Source organism: Primulina tabacum, chromosome 2 (assembly GCF_025594145.1).
Source record: "Primulina tabacum isolate GXHZ01 chromosome 2, ASM2559414v2, whole genome shotgun sequence".
NCBI classification, from domain to species: domain Eukaryota; kingdom Viridiplantae; phylum Streptophyta; class Magnoliopsida; order Lamiales; family Gesneriaceae; genus Primulina; species Primulina tabacum.
Window position 1 is genome coordinate 28,868,210 of NC_134551.1, and position 14,761 is coordinate 28,882,970.

A 14,761-nucleotide genomic window follows, 5' to 3' on the forward strand; every position below is an offset into this window, starting at 1 on the left:
ATGTATACGTATATGATGACATGAGATGACATGCTTTAATATGATATGATCTTATACGACACATTTACGAATATGATGACATGAGATGACATGCTTTGACACGATATGATTTTACACAACACGTTTACGTTATGATTTTAAGTTCAGGAAATATATGTTGAGTATGATATTTTTCACTGTTGTATGCTATATATATGTACTTGTTATTCCTGGTACAGGTGTGTTGAGTCCTTAGACTCACTAGGCGTGTGTGATGCAGGTGAGCTTAATGATGAGGAGGCTGGAGGTGCCGAACTCTGAGTAGGCAGACCCGGTGCGGTGACACAACCCGAGGACCACATGCTTTCCGCATTACGTTTTATGAGATTTGAGAGGAGACAAACATTTTATATACGCTGAGGATATTACGATTTTTACTCCTTTACGTTTATGTTTGATGTTGGTCATTTTAAACTGTGAGTTTTTTATTGTCAAATAAAGACGATTATTTTAAATGTTATTTTGTAATGGCGAGCTTTTAAAAACAATATTCCACACTTTTAAAACTAGTAGAAGTTTCAGTTGGTATCTGAGCAAGGGTCATGTATAGGGTTGTGCCGTCGCCAGCTTCTGCCGCTCAGTTTTCAAGCCTCAAGTCCGTAAGCTTTTATGATTTAAATGTTTTAATGCTATCACCTACATGTTTACATGATATATGCTTTGTAGTACATGTCTATCTGTCATTATGTTTTGAAATTAGATGCTTTAAAAATTTTTATTCATGTTATAACATGAAATGAAAAATTATATGATTTTTATGCATGCTGGCTTTGTGGTGGAATTGGACATGAATAAGAATTTTGCTTTTGTAACGCCCCGAAATTTAAAGGTCCATGCGAACCACATGCATGCAATTATTAAATTCTCCGGTATTTTTATTAAATGTTTTAATTGCATAAATTAATTATGTTGTACATATTTGCATGTTTAAAATATATTTCTCTGCATGGTTACATTAAAATGTATTTTTAAAGGTTATTCGAGTTGCGATCGAGGAACAGAGACCGATGGCTGAAAAATAGAAAATGTTTTTATTAAATAGATGTTTTTAATTATTTAAAATATGGTTGTTGGTTTTTCATATTTTGAAAATAAGGGGTTTTGAGGTGATTTTATACGCCGGGACGTAAATTTTATCGGTGTTGGTTTTTCAACTAAAATACGAGCTTTTTGGCAACCTGGCTAATAAATTCACAAATTTATTTAAACAAAAACTTTGTTAATATTTTATTAAATCCTAATTAAAACTAATGGGCTTAATTTAAAGGCTTAATAGGCCTAAGGCCTAGTTAGTAATTTAATTAGTGTATTTAATATATATAAAACACCTAAAACCCTACACAAGCCACTCATTCTCACGGCTACCCACTCTTTTAATTTCTGAAAACTCTCCCCAACTCTCACAAACACACGGCAGCACACATACATATCACATCCAAGGGGTTTTTTTTTCGAAGGTTGAAGGAAAACAAAGCCTAGGTCTCGTCCCGTTCTTCGACGACAACGGTTTTTTCGTGCGTATAAAACGCAAAGACACGCCATACATCTCCTTTTCTCATCCATCATATCATATTATTGTTTGAATTATTTTTTGCATGAAGAACATGAAATATCCTTCAGAATTTTCGGAACATTGCATGTATGCATGAGGAAAGATGACTTTTGATTCAAATAACTTGTTCTTTGCATGAGAAGGGGCTGCCATGATGTCTAGTTATGTTTAAGTAAAACTTTTATGTGAATTAAAGTCCCTCACACTCACCTAAATCACGGCAGAATCGAAGAAACAAGCAGGAACCGTAAAACTTGCTGTCAAAGGGGTTGGGGTGATCGGGTTCCTTGTTCAAGGGTGAGGCACGGTCTTGGCTTGGGCCAAGGCACGGCCAGGGGCTGTCATGAGTCAGGGTGAGAGTCCTAGCCAAGCTAGGACTCGAGTAGGGGCTGGGGAAAGAGTCCTAGCCATGCTAGGACTCTACCCGAGAAGCTGTCCAGGAAGGGCGCAGGGTTCGCGTTGCTTCCAGGGGTTTGGTGCTCGGTCTGGGGTTTAAGGGCCAGGTCAAGGTGATGCACTAGAGTCCTAGGAGGGTGCTCGGGTGGTTAGTTCAAGGGCTGGGCTCGTTGGTAAGGGTTCGGAAGCAAATCAAGGAGTCCTAGTTCCATAAAGATTCTCGGCCAGCTTAGGGGCTGTTTGGGGTTGCTCGTTTTGTTGTTTGGGTTGGGTTCTTAGTGGTCTAAGGGTCCAGTAGGGTACTTTAGGATGTTGGTCAAGTTTTGGATCAAAGTGGTTCGGGGTTAACTCGTGAAAATCGAAAGTTTTAAGTGTCAAAATAGGGTTTTTAACTAAGAAAAATTGAAAAACAGCTCACGGGGGTCGAGTCATGGTTCATAAGGGCTAAAATAATATAAAAAGACTAAATTTTGGAATTTAGGAATTTTATATTAAGGTTTGGTTTAATTCGGGATTAAAACGTGTTAATATGTCTCATTTAAAGATTAATTTAAAAGTTATCGAATTAAGCTAAATTAAAATACGGGGAAATTCATGTAAGCTTAAATAATTAATTGGGACATGTTAGACTCAATGAATTCAAGAAAAAATCAAAATCGGGAAGTTTTACGTCTAGGGGTAAAACGGTCTTTTTACACCTAAAAATTAGTAAACGTCATGGCAGTGCCCTGAATGCTGTTTTATGTACTAATATGATTATTTTCTATAGTTAAGGATGTTTATGGAATTTTTATGTTAAAATGATATTTTAAATGTTTAGGGAATTTTATATGTTTATGATTTAATATGTCAAAATGTTATTGTAAATGTTTTGAGGTTAAAATGTCATTTTAAATGTTTATGAAATGTTCATGATTAAATTATGATTTTTAAATGTTTATGGGATGTTTATGATTTAAGGAAGACATTTAAAAGACATGTTGCATGCTTGGTTTCAAAAAGGAAAATGTTTTATGTCATGTCATGTTGAGGAAAAAAGAAAAGGTTAAGGTTTATGTTATGCATGTCATGAAAATGTTTATGCTTAAGGTCGATGCATCATTATGAAATTTTTTTTTTTTAAAGTTCATGCATCATGAAAAGGTTTACGAAAACGATATTTTAAGTACAAGTATTTTTCACTGTTATATGTTGACTGTATTACGTATTATTTGTTATAAAGATTATGGTGTGTTGAGTCTTTAGACTCACTATGTGTGATGGATGCAGGTGAGGTGGAGGGAGGTCTTGACGGATGATTTGACTGGACTGAAGTCGCACACAACCCGAGGACCAGCGCTTCTATTATTCCACATTTACGACTTATGACTCATGATTTATGTTAAAGCTTTTAAGACTATTTATTTATGCTTTTTGATAGATTTTTGAGGGGTTTAGTATGGGCTATACTTTTCAAACTTATTGCTTTTTAGGTTGGACAAAACAGTCGACGATTTCATTTTATAACTATTGCACTTGATTTTAAAATGCTAGTTGGATGATGTTTTATTTTAAAGGGTAAAATATTTTACATGATGTTTATGTGTATGGCCGAAAATTGAGTGTTTATAGAAGAAAAAAATTTTCTAGTACTTTTAAAGAAATAAAAAGAGCAGACGTTTCAGCTTTTGGGCATTAGGAAAGATTGGAAATGGATTGTCTATATTAATTTTTGGTTAGCTGTATTGATGTTCTACTTTTTGGATCATAAGTTAATCTTGAAGATTACGAATGCTCTTAGGACTTGTAGAACTTCTAAGAAATTACTGATGGTTTGTGGTTGCTGGTTGAGTTAATTTTTGAGAATTCCATGTAAGGATTAATGATTCGGGAATACGAATATATTTGGAAGTATAAAAACGTAGAATTTATTTAGGATGCATGCTTTACCTAGTGGATTTAAGGATTGAATCGCACGAATTGAGAACTTTAAGGACCTAATTGTAATAACCTATAATTTGAGGACCTAAGTGCAAAATAAAACCCCAAGGGACTATTTTCAAATTTCCAAATTTTTGGATTAAGTTATGAGTTTCGAGAATTTTAAGGTATAATGAGGCTAAAATCGATAATGTAATGGGGACAAAAATGCAAATTTCACATGGTTGTAGGGCCAACATGGTAATTTTCGAGAACTTTAAGGGACAAATTGCAAATTCCGAAATTTTTGAGGATTAAATTCGAACTTGGAGGAACAGTTGGGTTAAATCAGTAATTTTTCAAGGTCATGAGAATTGATTTTTGGTTTAATAAGCTTAAAATTTTTGAACTTTATGATACTGGAAACCTACAAAATGGAATTAGGAACACCAAGAACTTATGGGTAATTGTGGAATTTTCGAGATTAAGGACAAATTGGATAATATTCAAGGAAAGTAAGAAATAATTTTACAATTTTTAAGAAATTTGGGAACTTATTTAGTAGTAAGTGAGAATTGAATGGTTTAAATGATAGGAATTTTCGGTGATTTAGGCTTCAAGAAAATATAGAACATTTAGATATCTGGGTTATAATGTTATAATGATTTGTAATCAAGGACATTGTAGGATGAATCAATCTTGGGCTTGAAAATTTAAGTATATTACCGAGGATAGAAGTCGATCAGTAATTTTGGTGTTAAGGTTTCTTAAGTTGAACTACATATATGATAATGTAATAGGTTGATGAACATTATGGGTATTGTATAAGAAAGGTAAAATGCGATAAGGTTGGGCATCCACCTCAATTATGAGGAATTGCGAGATAAGCCAAATTCGAGGTCTTAGTAGGATAGAACTAAGTCACCATAAGTCGTTTTAAGTTGCGAATCGCAATCAAGGATTCAGTAGGAAATTTAATTAGGATTGAGGAGACATAAGGAAAACTCAACACTTATTCTATCAGAGTAGCGCAGCGGAAACGTGAATTATCGGGATACTAGAATTAAGAATCTAAACTCTTTGATTATCGAGGGTAAGCGAATTTCGGAGACGTAATTCAATTTAAGGGGGTAAGATTGTAACGTCCCAAAAATTTGAAGGTCCACGTAAACCATGTGCATGCAAGTTATTAAATTTCTTTGGTATTTTATTAAATTGTTTTAAAGCCTAAAATGCATGTTCCTTTCATGAATTTATGTTTAATTATTTTTATGCATAATTCATGCATGATAGGATTTAATTCATAAAATTTTAAAAGTTCACGCATTAGGGTTTCTAGGAGCATTTCACGTTCGAACGAGGATCGGAGACCGGAGAATTTTCAAGAAAACTATTTTATTACACGATTTATTTTTATAAATTTATTTAAAGTGTTTTAAGTGTATTTTTCGTAAATGGGGTTTTATTGAGTATTTTTACCCGCATGACTTTATTTTTATCGGTACGCAAATTTTATCCAATCGGGGGACTTTTTAAGGGTCCGGCTATTATTTTCTAAACCTTTCCTACACGAAATATTTTTCGGGAGTATGATTAAATTTAATGGACCAATTTTAAAGCTTTTTAGGATTAATTAACTTTTTAAACTTTTAATTATCAAATTCAGGTCCATTATCTATTATTCAATCATTTAATTAATTTTAACCCTTAACTCCACACTAAACCTACTTAGGTTTCAATAGCCGCCCACCTCCTCCACTCAACTCATTCCTCTCGGTTTCAGAAAACTCCAGCCGAAGGCCTCGTTTTTATCCCTAAAGCTTGCAAGAAAAAAACTGCTCACGGTTCTATCATCTCGTTTTATTTCTCTAGCATCATCAGGCACGCTTGCAACCTCCTTTCTGCATCACGCATGTTTTATTACTGATATGTTTGTGTTTTGCATGCTTTAACTCTCGATCCAACCGAGTGTGTTTCAGATTTTTGGATTTCATGAGTATATTGCATAGTTATGCCTCAACTCTCACGTTTTGATTTTATTCTGTGCAAGGGGCGGCTTCGTTGTGTTGTTAGGGGTCTGGAGGGTCGAGTTGCTTGAGGGGAGATAGCTGCAAGGCTCGGTGCAACGCAGGGGTGCCGGGTCTCCATGCGTGTGTACGTTTGGGGTGTAGATCGAGCGAATAGGAGTCGCAGCGGTGCATGGTTCGCCCTTGGCCTTGGAGCTGACCCACATGGGTCCGTGACAGGTCCTGGAGTGATCCGTGAGTTGGTGGGGCTGTGGTGGATCGATGGTAGTGAGGGGCCGTGAGTTTGGTGTGCAGCGTGGGTTTTGTGTACAGCGTGAAATTTGGATTGTGCAGCATGGGGTTAGTGAGGTAGTGGGATTGATTAAGTGGGTTCTAGAGGAGTCTCTTGGGTTCGGTTGTGGCACAAACTTAGGTGGTTAGGTACTGGACATGTAAGGATAGAAGGGAACCAAAGCATTTAAGAGGTGAGAGGGGTGTTGAGAAGCAAGTGTACAAGAGAGGGGACGAGTGGTTGGGTATTTTTCTGGAATTTAACCGTGAGTCTAGGGGCTGGAATTGAGGGGTTTCAGGATCTTTATAGTGTTATTAAGTCATGGTTAAAAGTTAGGAAAATTTGGGTTGAATTTCGAGTCGATTCGGGTTAAAACCGGGATCCGATCCAAGTTTTAATACGAATCATTTAAGTTTGAGTATGAGCTCGAGTTTACGTCTAGGAATGCTTTTAAAAATATTTTGGGACATTTTAAGGAGTTTGGTAAGTTTCGGATCAATTTTAGAGGTCCAGGGGTAAAACGGTAATTTTTAGTTTTCCAGGTGCAAAATGGTTATTTTGCACCCGGGGTGAGATTTTGATCATGGCACAGCCCTGAGCACAAATTTATGATATTTTAAATGTTTATGCATTACGTTTATGATTTTTATGAAACTATGATAAATACGGTGCATGCATGGTTTAAAGAAAACATTACGTATATGCATTTTTTATTAAGTGATGAAAATGGTGATATTTTTGAAGGATGGGAATTGGTTGTGACTCACGATGTATATGTATACGATGACATGAGATATGATGACCTGAGGACCGGGCTCAATGGGCGGGTAATGCTGTCGCTGATGTCCCCTGCCGCCGGGTACCACAGTTTTATAGATGGATCAATCGATAGAGCAGATACGATAGAGCTGATACGAAAGTCACAACTAATGAACTGAATTCAATTAAAAAGAAAATGTATACGTATATGATGACATGAGATGACATGCTTTAATATGATATGATTTTATACGACACGTTTACGAATATGATGACATGAGATGACATGCTTTGACACGATATGATTTTACACAACACGTTTACGTTATGATTTTAAGTTCAGGAAATATATGTTGAGTATGATATTTTTCACTGCTGTGTGCTATGTATATGTACTTGTTATTCCTGGTACATGTGTGTTGAGTCCTTATACTCACTAGGCGTGTGTGATGCAGGTGAGCTTAATGATGAGGAGGCTGGAGGTGCCGAACTCTGAGTAGGCAGACCCGGTGCGGTGACACAACCCGAGGACCACATGCTTTCTGCATTATGTTTTATGAGATTTTAGAGGAGACAAACATTTTATATACGCTAAGGATATTACGATTTTTACTCCTTTACGTTTATGTTTGATGTTGGTCATTTTAAACTGTGATATTTTTATTGTCAAATAAAGACGATTATTTTAGATGTTATTTTATAATGTGGAGCTTTAGAAAAAAAATATTTCTGCACTTTTAAAATGAATAGACGTTTCAGGATTGGTCCCTAGGTCATGCTTTATCGCTTTCCAATCCTGATCTAAACCCGGTCATGCTTTACCGGGGTGGATTGGTCCCTGGTCATACTTTTCCGCTTTCCAATCCCATACATAATTTTGTCACAAGACATATAGTATACCTCAAAACTTTATAATATTTTCTTTTGCAAGTCGAACATACTTACTTACTTGGCGTTTTCGTTGGATCTCGCTTGGGGCTACTGCTGCACATACTAACATGATTACATGCGCTTAATTTTAATAACCTAGAGGTAGGTAATCGCGCTCACCATCGAAGTACATAAATTGCTTATGACATTCTAGATCGCTCGGGACTTGACCTCGTTAAATCGTCGTACTAACCCATGACATCGAACCCCAAACAATCTCTAAAATGATGTGTGAACATTTCCCAACACTGAAAGACATGAACTCACTATTTGAACTTGAAAAGAAGTGGAAACCAAATATTCTCACAGATGGGGCCGCGCTTGGGCGGTAATATATCACCGCTCAAGCGCCGAGTCTACTGGAAGCCTACCCTCGGACAGAAGGAGTGGCGCTCAGGCGGTAAAACATTACCTCTCGGGCGCCGAGTCTTCTGGACTCCGCGACTTAGAAGCTTATTCTCTTCAAATTCGGTTACACAGACAGTGAACAACGCCTCGAGACCCATCCTAGGACCCTATGGCACTGACTCGACTCCACAAACGTTTCAGATGTCTCCCAAAACGACGCATCATACGCAACGCAACATAACCCGTAAACACGATGCTTGGCGCTAAAACCATTCCTACGACTTCTAATTCGACCAAATGCATAATTGTAATGCCCGAGATTTTTATTCTGCTAATATGAGATTATTGAGTATGAATTTTTGCGAGTAGAAGGACCGCGCCGTGACAAGAGTTGAGAAGACATGATTATGTGCGAGGACAGAACACCTCGCGCATATGCGCGAAGAAGAGGCGCGCATATGCGCGAGACAGGGCGCGCATATGCGCGAAGCTGGTAAACTGGTCAAGTGCCGAGACAGTAGGTCTCACGCACATGCGCGGGTTCAGGGCGCGCATATGCGCGAGCAGAAGATTTTGATGCGCAGAGACCGATAGGTCTCGCGCATATGCGCCGAGGAAGGTCGCGCATATGCGCGAGACCTGCAGATTGAAGAATGAGCCACATGGCCTTCCCATGCAATGTATATATATCAAATTCATTCAATTCTATTTAGATGTCGAGGGAAAGAACCGAGAAACCCCAGGGAAAGCTTCAAGTTGTCTTGATACTAGAATTCGATTTGCGAAAGATCCATCCGTCTAATTTTCAATCCGAGTTCAGTACTGTGTTTCTATCGACAAGAACTTCAAAAGGACGTAAGTTTTACTATCATTTGATATGGTTTGAAAATATTGTATTGAAGGAATCCTAATATGATTGATATTATCTATTTCTGAGATTGTGATAATCGTATAATCGAAATCGGATCGAAGAACGGATACCAGTATGAAATTGTTATCATTTTTCAGATTGAATTGATTGAGAATATACAGATTTGGTATCAGATTGTGTTTATTGATTGATTATGAGTTGAGATTGGTATCTGTTGATATTGTATTGCTGGGTATATCGAGATTGTGCTGTTATGCCGTCAAAACAGAATTAGACTGAGTTCTGATAATATCCATTGTTGATTTGAGTTGTGTATTGATATTGTACTCCTTGAATGTCATGCCAGATTGGTATTGAAGATTTCAAAGATAGAACAAGACAGATTGATCGACGAAAAGAAAGGTATAAATCAATGTTAAACCTGAAAGATACTGACTCGAGTTAGATTCGACTTGAGTTTCCCAAAACCACATACTTTGTTGTATTGCATTGATGTTTGCAATTCATGAAATTTTTATGCTTAGTCTATTGATTTATAGCAAAGCATGCATTGAGTCTATGGCAGATGTGCCATGTCTTTGGCAGATGTGCCATGTCATTGGCAGATGTTCCAAGTCACTGGACTTTCAGTGATATCGATGTGCGTAGGAGTAGATCGACTCCTATTGTAGAAATTCGATATAGAATGACAAAGTCTAGGAATAAAAACGTACCACCATCTAGCTGAGAAGAGTAGGTGGGAGACTGTTGTGTTCTTATTCGATCGAGATCCCTAGATCAGAGAAGAGTCGAGTCAGAGATTATGAGTCAAGTGTTTGATTTACAGTTTTACATCGATTCATGTCTTTCAGATTATAATACATGTTATTGATAACTGTTCTATGCTTTTATATATATTTATATGATTGTATGTATACGTTGTTTATACTGGGAATATATTTCTAACCGGAGTTATCCGGCTGTTGTTGTGTTTGTATGTGTGCATGACAACAGGTGGGACATGATCAGGGTCGAGAAGAGGATGAGAGATTGAGATTAGCGTGGAGATTCGGACCCAGAAGTAGAGTTGTTTTTATTACTTGATATGTAATGAATGAACAGTAATTTGTATGATTTACTTTTGTACAATACTTGTGCTTTGGATCTTGATGATGATCTTGTAAACGAAATAAGATTTATTTCATATGTTGCGCACTCATGTATTTAAAAAAAAATTTATGACCCAGTTTACTTAATTGTTACATTTGATCCTAATAATGATTAAGAAGATGAATTAGCGTCCGGGTCCCCACAGCAGGTGGTAATCAGAGCAGTAGGTTTCTTAGACTGACTTAGAAGAGAGGGAGCGGGGTAGATTGAGTTTTTCTTTCCTTCTTTTGCGATGCTGGCATGTTTTACTGCTTTAATACATGTTTACCTGAATATCTGATTTGATTGGAAATATGTATGAGTTGAGAATGAATTAGAATCGATTCTAGATCAGCAATACGATGATCAGAGGAGGACTGAAACAGATGTGTTATATTTGGTTGCTAACCATTTTGATAATCAGATATGCCTCCTCGAAGAATACCAGAACAGGGTAGTACCTCGAATAATCCGATGGATGTTACAGCGATACCCATGGAAACATTGCTGAAGAGATTTCAGTCGTTTAAACCGCCGACTTTGAAAGGCACAGAGAATTCTGTTGATTGTGAGAGTGGCAATAGTAGCAGTGGGAAGAAGAAAGATCATTTGAAAGCTCTAGGAAAACAGTTTAAGAAGTCTGGTAGTAATTCATCTAGCTCCAGTGGTTCACGACAGAGCCAGAGTTATACAGGGGTCTATTGTAGAACTTGCGGAGGAAGACATCCCACAAAGCAATGCCACAGAGTGCTTGGTAGTTGCAATATCTGAAGACAGCAGGGACATTTTGCTAAAGTCTGTCCACAACGAGGTTCTCAGCGATCCCAGGAAGCAGAATCATCTGGATCAGTGGCTCAGACTGATAAACGATCATCAGCTGTTCACTCTTTCCAGCCACCGACTACTACACAGTCACAGCCGAGGCCAGGAGGAAGCCAGACTGTTAGCCAGCCTCCGAGATAGCAGGCCATAGTATTTGTATTGACTGAAGAGCAGGCACAGGAAGCACCAGATGATGTTGTTGCAGGTAACTGTTCTCTTTGTGGTTACTCTGCTTATGTATTGATTGATACGGGTGCATCCCATACTTTTATATCTGAGCGATTGCATTGATACATGATTTGTCTGTTGAGTCATTATCTGCTGTAGTATCTATCTCTTTACCTTTTGGGAAAGGTCTTATATCAGTGAAGTCTGTTAAACGTTGCATACTGCAGTATGATGGGAATGAGATAGAGCTAGATTTTATTGTACTCGGTTTGTCTGATTTTGACTGCATTATCGGTATCGATAGCTGACCAAGTGCAGAGCTACCGTAGATTGTTTCCAGAAGATTGTGAGATTCAGACCTGAGATGGCGGATGAATGGAAATTTTACGGTAAGGGTTCTAGAGCTAGAATTCCTTTGATATCTGTGTTGTCCATGACTCGATTATTAAAGAAAGGAGCAGAGGGATTCCTTGTGTATTCAGTAGATGTACTGAAATCGAGCCCATCATTGGCAGATCTGCCAGTGGTATGTGAGTTTGCTGATGTCTTTCCAGAAGAGATTTCGGGTTTGCCTCCAATCCGAGAAATAGACTTCAGTATTGAATTGATACCAGGAACTGTCCTATTTCTAAAACTCCATACAGAATGGCACCGATTGAACTGAAAGAATTGAAAGAGCAGTTTGATGATTTACTGGCCAAGGGTTACATTAGACCGAGTGTTTCTCCTTGGAGTGCTCCAGTATTGTTTGTCAGAAAGAAAGATGGTTCAATGAGACTCTGCATTGACAACCGGCAACTGAACAAGGCTACGATAAAGAAAAAATATTCTTTGCCTCGTATCAACGATTTATTTGATCAGTTGCAAGGTTATTCTGTTTATTCCAAGATCGATCTGAGATCTGGATATCATCAGTTGAGAGTCAGAGATTCTGATATATCGAAGACAACTTTCAGAACCAGGTATGGCCACTATGAGTTTATAGTCATGCCGTTTGGTTTAACGAATGCTCCAGCGGTATTTATGTGTTTGATGAACCGCATATTTCAGAAGTATCTTGATGACTTTGTGATTCTCTTTATTGATGATATTCTGATTTATTCTAAGAATATGATTGATCATGCTGAGCATTTGAGAACTGTATTGAGGATTCTGAGAATTGAGAAACTGTATGCTAAACTGTCTAAATGTGAGTTTTGGCTGAAGCAAGTGATATTTTTGGGACACATCATATCTGGAGATGGTATTTCTGTTGATCTTAGTAAAGTTGAGTCTGTGATCAGTTGGCATAGACCGACATCAGTGCCAGAGTTACGCAGTTTTACGGGTTTAGCAGGCTACTATCGTCGATTCATCAAAGATTTCTCCAGTATTGCAAAGCCGATTACTCAGTTGACTCAGAAGAATGCACCGTTTATTTGGTCAGAGGAGTGTGAATCCAACTTCTTAGAATTGAAAAAGAGATTGACCAGTGCTCCAGTGTTGACTATCCCATCAGGTACTGGTGATTTTGTTATTTATTGTGATGCTTCTCACAGAGGATTGGGTTGTGTTTTGATACAGCGAGGACATGTTATTGCTTATGCCTCGAGACAATTGAAGCCACATGAGTCTCGCTATCCATTCATGATCTTGAATTGGCAGTCATCGTATTTGCATTGAAGATTTGGCGTCACTACCTATACGGTGAGAAATTTGAGATTTATTCTGATCACAAGAGTCTGAAATATCTATTTTCACAGTCAGAATTGAATATAAGACAACGAAGATGGCTTGATTTACTGAAAGATTTTGATTGTGAAATCAAATATTATCCGGGAAAGTCTAAGGCAGCAGCTGATGCACTGAGTCGAAAGGTATGTTTTTTATCCTTATCGACTATTGGTATCTCAAATTTGATTCAAGATTGCTGTTTGTCTGGATTAGCATTTGAAACAGATTGTAAACCGTTGAGATTGTATACTGTTCAAGTCGAACCAGAGCTGCTTTTGAGAATTAAAGAAGCTCAGAAGGTTGATCAGAATGTTCAGAATTCGATTTTGATGGTCGGAGCAGGACATCAATCCGAGTATCAGGTTCATAATGATGTATTGTATGTGAATAATCTTCTTGTTGTGCCAGATGTTTCAGATTTGAAACGACAGATATTGTCAGAAGCGCACAGTAGTCGATTCAGTATTCATCCTGGTGGCAGAAAGATGTATATCGATTTGAAAAGACAGTTTTTGTGGAAACAGATGAAATCAGACATTGCAGAGTTTGTATCCAAATGTCTGAATTGCCACCAGGTAAAAGCAGAAAGAATGAAACCAGGAGGTTTGTTGCATAGCTTATCTATTCCAGAATGAAAATGAGATCACATTTCTATGGATTTTGTGACGAAGCTACCGCGATCCTCCCAAGGTTGCGATGCGATTTGGGTCGTTATCGACAGATTGACCAAATCAGCATGTTTTATTCCGTACAAGATGACGTACAGACATGACCAGATGGCAGAGATTTATGTCAGAGAAGTGGTCAGATTGCATGGAGTGCCGAAGTCGATTGTATCAGACCGTGATCCTCGGTTTACTTCGCACTTTTGGCACAGTTTACAGCAAGCTCTAGGTACAAAATTGCATTTGAGTACTGCATATCATCCTCAGACCGACGGATAGTCAGAGCAGACAATCCAGACATTGGAGGATATGCTTAGAGCTGTAGTACTAGATTTTGGTACTAGTTGACAAGATTCTTTGCCACTTTGTGAATTCTCCTACAACAACAGCTATCAGACGAGTATAGAGATGGCTCCGTTTGAAGCGTTGTATGGTAAGAAATGCAGATCCCCTTTGTATTGGGATGATATTTTTGAGGTACCTAAGATTGGTCCTGATATGATACGAGATATGACAGAGAAAGTGAAGCTGATTCGTCAGATAATGAGAACAGCTCAAGACAGACAGGCCAAATATGCGAATATTCGACATCGACCTCTAGTGTTTGAGGCAGGAAACAGAGTATTTATGAAGATTTCTCCTTTCAGAGGCGTTGTCAGATTTGGCAAGAAAGGGAAGTTGTCTCTACGTTATATTGGGCCATATGAGATTCTCGAGAAGATAGGAGATCGTGCATATCGACTCGCCTTACCGCCTTCTCTATCTGGAATACATGATGTCTTTCATGTATCTTTATTGCGGAAGTATCTTCCTGATGCATCTCATATTCTTCAGCCAGACGAGGCAGAAACTAATAAGACTCTGAGTTACTTTGAAAAGCCGATTCAGATTCTAGATCGTAAAGAAAAGCAACTCAGAACGAAGACTATTCCGTTTGTGAAAGTTCAGTGGAGTTGTCATGGCATTGAAGAAGCTACCTGGGAGACTGAATCAGACATGAGATAGAAATTTCCAGAGTTATTTCACTGATGTGAGTTTTCTTATTTAGCTTCTGTACATCTCCTTCTTGCATGTGATTTGATTGCCTGTGATTTCGGGGACGAAATCAGATCTTATAGGGAGAGAATTGTAATGCCCGAGATTTTTATTCTGTTAATCTGAGATTATTGAGTA

General features: G+C 37.9%; 1 long non-coding RNA gene across 1 annotated transcript; it reads left to right on the forward strand.

Moving 5' to 3' along the window:
- Positions 1-5,627: 5,627 nt before the first annotated feature.
- Positions 5,628-7,631, forward strand: LOC142537799 (uncharacterized). The gene is made up of 2 exons (XR_012818573.1): positions 5,628-5,767; positions 7,399-7,631. It is a non-coding gene; the product is annotated as an uncharacterized LOC142537799 (long non-coding RNA).
- The last annotated feature ends 7,130 nt before the right edge of the window (positions 7,632-14,761 follow it).